This window comes from Quercus robur, chromosome 11, assembly GCF_932294415.1.
Source record: "Quercus robur chromosome 11, dhQueRobu3.1, whole genome shotgun sequence".
Classification (NCBI taxonomy): domain Eukaryota; kingdom Viridiplantae; phylum Streptophyta; class Magnoliopsida; order Fagales; family Fagaceae; genus Quercus; species Quercus robur.
Window position 1 is genome coordinate 6,449,531 of NC_065544.1, and position 8,350 is coordinate 6,457,880.

An 8,350-nucleotide genomic window follows, 5' to 3' on the forward strand; every position below is an offset into this window, starting at 1 on the left:
TTTTATAGCTTCTGTAACTTCTTTAACATAATTAAAAATTACCGAAAATTATATGTTTAGATAAACATTATACAAATAAACTATGTATTTAAAAAAAAAAATGATAAATCTAGGGAGACAACTAATTTTAAACCAAATTTCACAATATACTAAAATGGATGAACGCTGATTACATGAACTGAACACTTTTTGTCAACCACTTGTAGTCAACCAAATTAGAAATGTGTAAAATTGGGTATGAAAATGAGTGTGTTTGTATTATTGTTTGATTTAAGAAATTAAAATATACACAAGAACACAATAATGATATAGACATAATAAATTTCACAACTTTTTCTTAATTTTTTGAGGTGACAAATGGTGATTAGTGTTACATCACTTTCACATGGAACCAACATTGACATTAGTTTTATTCCACACTAATCACAATCTATCATCTAGACAATTATGAAATTTGTTGTGATTTTAGACTTATTAATCCCAAAAATGACAACACACCCGTACATGAGAAAAAAAAAATACAACCTGAAAATGTCATTAAAAAATATCACAAGATCTGTGGAGGGTATGATATTGTACTAAACCTAAAAGGCCTTAAGGTTATTAATTATATTTATACCTCTTAGTAAATCCAATATCTTAAATCTAATGGGACAAGATTTACCTCCAAACCAGTTTGAAAAAAATCTCCCCCAATCCATTAATTAGCGATTTATAAAATTATTCACATATAATATTTAAATAAGTCATATAACTTATTTAAAATGTCATTTGAACTCCAAGAGGTTGGCTAAATGATTCCTAAAGCCTCATGATATCCATGAGATATTGGATTGGAAATCTTTTGTCAACATCTTGAGGCCACTCTTAAAGGATTCCTCTATGTAATAACTTGGTGTGTGTGGAATAAAGGGACTGCATATAACTAAAAGAATAGTCAGATATTCGTAGAGGTTTGGACACTCTCATTTGTCCCCCCCCCCCCCATCAAAAAAAAAAAAAGTATACATAGATAGTCCTTTTAATCACCATGTAGTGGGTTGAAGGAAAATCCCTTCAAATCAAATTTGGAGGTAAACTTTTTTCAATCCAATATCTTATAAATCAAAATGCTAAATTTGCAAGCCTTGTTGGAGAGTTCTTGAGTTTCTTACCCTCAAAAACAAAATGCAATATTGCTTTTAAAGGGTTACTCTTAATTTCGATCAACTCCATAAAACCGAACCGAACCGTCAACGATAGAGCAGACTTTGGCTTCTTTCTCTACATCCATGTCATAGATAATTCTCATTACGAATTTTGCAATGAGACCATAGGGAGATAGTGGCATGGATCCCTAGGATCCCTAAGAGCATTTCTAACAGGAGAACTAAACACAAAATGCTCTTTACTTTAGAGAGTAAACCCACAAAATAGACTACTGTTCATTCTCCAATGGACTCTCTATACCGGGAAATTTTTTTGGCTCATGAGCAGTAGCTTAACAAGTCTGATGGGCTACTGTTCATTCTTTAAATGTTTTTTCTCTATTATAATAATAAGGTATTGAATAAAAAAATGTTGGAAGATGTATAATTGTTAAAAAAATAATAAATAATGAATGAAAAAATAATATTGAAATGAGATAGAGAATATATTAGAAAGTGTATTTGAAAAGAGAGATACTACGTCTATAATATTTTTATAACATTTTTACAACAAATCACAAATGGTTAGTTGTTATTGGTTCAAATTTGGAACTAACACTAAGATTACTTTTTTACCCCAATAATAACAACTAGTAACAACCTGCCACTTAGGATTTGTTGTAAAAATGTTGTAGACATATCATTTCTCATTTGAAAAAGTGGGTAGCTAAAAAGTAAAAGTCATTGTTCATTCTCCAAATAGTACAAAAATTTGCCTAATCTACTGGAGATGCTCTGAATACTTCCTCTCTCAGCTAAAAGATTTTCCTCCAAGCCCAAGAGCATTTTCCTAGGATCTTAAGCCCAAAAGTTTCTATTCCAAAAGTGGTCCAAACTGAATGATCTTATGATTGTTACAAAATACCAAATATGATTCCTATTTGTTTTATTGATCCATTCTTTTAATTCTCGAGTCCTCTTTGCTCTTGGAAGACAATCTCAATCCCATACTAATTTTGCTTCTCTTGTTCTCAGCCCCACCTCTTCAATGAGAAATCTACGAGGGTATTTTTAACTTGACTGATTATAGAAGGATGGTTGATACCGTATTTTGTTCGCATCGGATTACATGTGAAAATCCCAAATTAAGTCCAAAAATATAAAAAATTTCAGATTTTATTTGGGATCAAGAGAATTATTATAAAAAAATAATAATAATTTACTTTGTCCCAATCAAATATTAGATCAACCAATTTCATGATACAAGAGCCAAAATTATGAAATTACCAAAATCTAAACTAAAATGAAATGTTGAATTTCAAGGGGTCATTTCAATAAATCTCAAGGGAGGGTGCTCTAATTTACCCCCCAAAAAAAACTCCAAATTAGTAATCCACCCCTTGTACGGATTATTATATTACAAAATCTAAACTAACATGAAATTTTGAAATTTCAAATCCCATTCTACTCCGATTTCTAAAAAGAGAGTAATATCAAATGCATGCAAGATTGAATATAAACAAAAAGACCAATCACCAAAATGAGAAATAGGCATAAAAATCAAACCCCAAACAACCACAAATCCTCACAAGAAAAACCATAAAACTGTGAACTTTGATTACTATAAATTTTTTTTCTAAAAGAACAAAGTAAGAATTTATGGCATGAAAACCTAGCCATGATTTGATCCATCTTCAGCTATAATTAACAAAATCAAAGAAAAATGGAAGTGATAAAATTGAAATGAATTTTTATAAGTAATACCAAAAGAATACATGTGTGTACTCTTGTACTGCATTCTAGCATTTTAACATTAGTGTGCAACAAGTGAGTTAAATTGAAAGTAATATCTTCATTTGAACTAGCATAAAATTAAGAAATTACATTAGCCATGGACAAAAATACAGAGATGCAGAGTTCAAACATCAAGCTATACGACCGTTCTAATGTTATTATTTTTTTAATGAGAAATTACATAAAAATGCCCATGATTTACACCTTATTTCATATTAGGTCCCGGGTTTTTAATTTTGTAAATGAAAGTTCAAAACTTATGAAACCGTTTCAATTTGAAGCCCCTATTCATCTGTATATATTAAGAGGATTCAGAAAGTTAGTTATTGCTTTTTTTTAATGTCAAAAATACCCCTACCTAAAACTTATATTAAGAGGATTCAGAAAGTTAGTTATTGCTTTTTTTTAATGTCAAAAATACCCCTACCTAAAACTTAAAAATGGGATTAAAATAGTAAATTGACAAAAATAATAAATTCTTATTTCTACGTTGAAATGCCTTCTTTCTTTTAATAAGCTCCTACTTTTATGTTAATTTAAATTCCTACTTCTACTCTTTAACTCTCTATAAAATAGGATTACTTTTTTGTTAGTTTTAAAACTTCTTTAATCTACAAAACTCACCCCACGTTTGGTTTTTTTTTTTTTTTTTGGTAATTGGAAAAAGTAGAAACCCAAAATTATAATAAATGCAAATTATTAATCTTTATCCAAAAAATAGAAGAGTCTCTGAGCACGTGCGTGAGCGCGTGCTCAGAGGCTAGTATATATAGAAGCATTGGAAATGTGGAGAGGAGAATAAGAAAAGGCAAAGGAAATCTAGTATCCATTATTCATTTTAGGGTCATTCTACGGTACCCACTTGTTTTTTGTAGGGGTACGGTACCCACCCATATTTGGACCATTAATTCTGAAGGTTTTAATCCTGGCCGTTTAACTGAGTTTTAGTGGCTTACCGATTACCGATAGAACAAATTATAGTATAAAAGCTAAAAAAAAGAAAGAAAAAGAAAATAGATGTTGCGTTCTCTCTCTCGTTCTTTCAATTCAGAGGCAATGTCAATGAAGATGATGCTCGAGACTGTTTCCATGAAGTTCAAGATTGGCAAGGTGTGAACTCTAACTTGTTTTTTTGTTTGAAATTTCAAACTTCGTTGTATTCTTTCTTTATTTTTACAATTTTTTGTTTCGTGTATTTGAATGAATTTGGAACCCTAAACTCCCTAATATATGGTTTTGGTGTTTGGATATCATTGATTTTAGATCCTTCGGATCCATTACTGAAGCACAATATTTCAGCATTAGTTTTTTAGCATAGATTTCTTGGAATTTTTTTTTTTTTGAACACATCAATTTTGTTCCCCCTTTTCTTGTTTGTATTAGTAAACTTTCGTGGCTTACCTTTCATGATCTTGTTCGTTTATATTGTGGTCCTTGGTTCCCATGAATACAATATATATACACACACACACACTTTTCTTTGGTTCTAGTGCAAGTTGAATTAGTTTGCAAGTTGACATTCACTCATTGGAAAATAATTGACATTCTCATAGGATCTTGGTTTGTTTGAATTGGGAACTAGTATCTTGTCTTAAAATAAGAGACATGGGGTTCAAATCCTGCCTAACCAAAAAATAATTGGTGTCTTGCCCTGATGATAGAGAGCAGTTATCACTGAGTGGATGCTATAAGTAAATTATATCCCATGTCTAAAACGGTAGTACCTTTCCTCAATTAATGCTGCGCTATTTTTTTTTTTTTTTCTTTAAATTGCATGTGCACGTGATTGTATCTTCCTGGGCTGTTAAGATTTTTGGTAGCCCAAGAAGATTGATTTTCTTGGAAGGGGTTGATGCTGTCTAAACTATAATAAAAAGGGGGTTATAGAAACAAGCACAGTTTCTTAATAAGGAAATACAATAGTTCATCAAATTAGGTTGTCTAGTGAAAATGTAGTTATGTATGCATAGTTTAAAGTAATAGAGTTTAACCTAAAACAAGAGAGAGAGAGAGAGAGAGATTTGCTTGATAACCACCTTGATAAAATTTCTGATTTTGATTATGATAACCACCTCTATAGGATCTTCCTCCTCTGCCTTAATTATTGGTTGATCTACCTCTTCCTCTATATGCTTGGAACTGACCATTAAGGATTGGAGGAGACGAAATTGGCGTAGGTCCTTGATCAATCATAGCCATATGAATAGGGTCTTTGATTAGCTCAGAGGCATGCTTTAGTGATTTTTCTTCAGAGGTGAGAAGAACATGAACTTGTTCATATCCTATTGGATCATCCCTGGTTCTTAGAGCGGAACTGAAGGAATAGTACCCTTATGGCAGTCCATCAAGAACAATGTGTAGAAGCTCTTCATCTTCAATATGAACTCCTACTGTCACCAATTTGTCTCTGCAATCTTTGATTTTGGCCAAGTACACATCAATATAATCATTGTTCTTCCTAATGCTATTTAACTATTTAGTTCTCTCTTCAAACCAAGAATGTTAGATCTAGACATAGAAGTATAGCACCTTTCCGAAGTATCCCATACACCTTTAGCTATAGTTTGCCCAAGAACAAGAGTAAGAGCTAAGTGATACAACGTAGCACTGATCATTGACATTAAAGCTCGATCTTTATGCACCATTGAAGAAAATCTGGATTTTCTTGTGTGGTAGGCAATCCCTTATCATGACTGAAAAATTTTTCTGGACATGGATAAGAACCATCAACAATATCAAGAAATGAGTAAGCACTTAGAGTAAAGGTAATCTGAAATTGTCTTTCATTTTAATTATTGTTGTGAAATTATTTGGCTCGCTTGTTTCCCTCGGTTTTGTGCTTAGGACTTGAAAGTTTGATTTAATAAAGAACGTAACTTTCACTTCATTTGTGTGTTTTGTGTTGATTTTGTTCCTCACTAGTTTCTTAAGTTCCTTTTGGAGTTATGATTTTTGTCCACTAAATGTAAAATGTTCACAACCCTTGCTGGCAAAGTAAATACTCTTTGTTTATAGTTGACAAGTTATTACTTGATGCCTTCTGCAAATATTTGTTGATTTTATGTGGTTCCCTTTTTATTGTAAGCTACAGGCTTCAGTGCTGTTATTTAATTTAGATACAAGTAGGGTAGACTGACAGGTATGCAATTGTATTGGCTAGCTTATAATTCTAATCACCTTCTACTTATAATATTTTTTATTTTGATTACTTCTTGGTATCGAAGATGTTTGAAGATGTGGTATTTTTCCAGTCAAATGCAATGTGGCTTCCTTTTGGGTTTGCTAGGTAAAAACTAAGAGTTGTATTGTTGTTGGAAAATCATCACTAGGAGGCCTGATGCCTCTTATGTTTATGTATTAAGTACATATAATGAGAGCTTATTATTACTTGATTGTTAAACGTGTGGCAACATAAATTGTGATATGTAGGATTTAAAATTCTAAGTTGCTTCTGGTAGATTGGCACCAAATTTATTGTTATGTAGAGAGGATTTGTTGTAAATTAGGTTCTTTTTTTTTACGTTGGCAATATGTGGCCCCGAATAATAATAATGCTACATTATACACTTAATAAGAGAAATTTTTTTCTCTGATAATGATACATGCCTGTTTATAGGCATGATATGCAGAGAAGATGGCAAACGTGTGGGAGACGCATGCAGAAGAAACCAACACATGTGAAAGATGGCAACTGAAGTATTTGGCTGTAAATTTTTTTCTTCTTCAGACATTCCTTTCTACTTTTTCCCTGTATTTGGCTGGAATTTTCAAATAGCTTATAAAGTTGAGTTGTTCATAAACTTCATATCCTTCTTTGGGCTAATATAGTTGTCCATATCCTCCATTGTGGATGTGTTCATTTTTCAATAGAGAAAAGTATTTGCGATTTATTCTTGTTGCTTTTCTCTAACTTTTAAGTCATTTTAGATTCTCTGTACAACTGTTGAATCAAATTTTTCCCTCTTAGATGCTATGGTAATTGTCAAGAAGGCCATGTGCAGGACAGAAATGACTTCACTAAGACTAATCTAGTAATCCTTTTATAAAAAAGACTCTTTAGAGTTGATATAAAAGTGCAAAAGAGTTTAGTCTAGAAGAATTAAGTGGTAAATTTAATGAGTAAATAGTGAAACTCTAAGTTTAAAACTTATCATGACCCATTTACTCTTTAATTTCTTTATAGAAAAATAAAAAATCTTAAGAATTTCTCAAACTCTGAGATGATAATGATGATATTTTGAAACTTACACAAAATCACTATCATGAATTTTATTAAAATTAATAAACAACGACAATTTGAGCAGCTCATTCCAAAAAGTTACTTGGAGAGATAGAGAGAGTGATACATATACTAGGACTCTATACAATTCAATATATATATATATATATATATTGTAAAAATATGAAATTTAAATTTTCAAAATATTTTAAAATATCTTAAATGCAAAGAAGTCGAGAGACATACCAACACTCAAAGAGAGAGAGAGAGAAGGTCAACAGTGAGAAAATTCAAATAAAGAAAAGCAGGCAAACTCCAAGGACTATGCCCACCCAAAGAGAATTAAAGAGCTAAAGGGCAATTGGCACACCCGAAAAACCCAAGGATAGGGGAATGAATGGCAAAGGAATGGTACAAGATATGCAAGGAAGGAAGCTTCTTGAAGAAGACACCTCCCACCTTCGCATTCAATTCTCTACACCAACCTAACCAGTTGCATTAATGAGAAAATGACCCTTGAACAGTGATTTCATAGCTCACAGCTCTTTCTACCACCTCCAAAAGGATCCTAATGGGACAAGCATTCAAAGAGTTCCCCTAAAATGTATAGATGGAGGGTTGAGATACAAGGAAATAGGCTATATAAGGAAAGGAACCCCCCAAAAAGAAAGGAATAAACGTTTTCCAAGAAAAAAGAAAACAAGTGTGAGAACAGAGAATTACCCTGTAAAGTAATATCAACCTTACTTATCAATACAAGATCTATCCTCGGACCCGCCCAAGGAAGAGTTTACACTTAATGGTTGGTCTATTCATTCCTATTTGTTACTTAGGTTCTATTAGTCTTAAATTTGTGATTATCTCAGCAATGCACCTAACTTAGAAGCCCACACTCTTAAAAATTTATTGTTTGAGCTTGGTTTGAAGATCTAGGCATCAATGTTCTAAGTGTAATCTTATGGAACAAAGTTGCTAAAATTAGTACCTATGTATATAATAATATTTTTTTTTCTAAATAATTGGGTGGGGGGGGGGGGGGCATTGCCCCTGAACATCCAAGTCTCTCTCCGTCACTAGTTGATATTGCGTAATGTGATGATTGAACCTTTAAATGTGAGTAAAAAAATGAGGTTATCATCGAATGTAATAACAACACAGTCAGATATGATGTTAGTACTACATGATATTAATATGAAACTGTCAAATGTGG

At 32.0% G+C, this 8,350-nt stretch overlaps 1 long non-coding RNA gene across 1 annotated transcript; it reads left to right on the forward strand.

Moving 5' to 3' along the window:
* Positions 1–3,739: 3,739 nt before the first annotated feature.
* LOC126706979 (uncharacterized) lies at positions 3,740–6,811 on the forward strand. The gene is made up of 2 exons (XR_007648782.1): positions 3,740–4,031; positions 6,538–6,811. It is a non-coding gene; the product is annotated as an uncharacterized LOC126706979 (long non-coding RNA).
* The last annotated feature ends 1,539 nt before the right edge of the window (positions 6,812–8,350 follow it).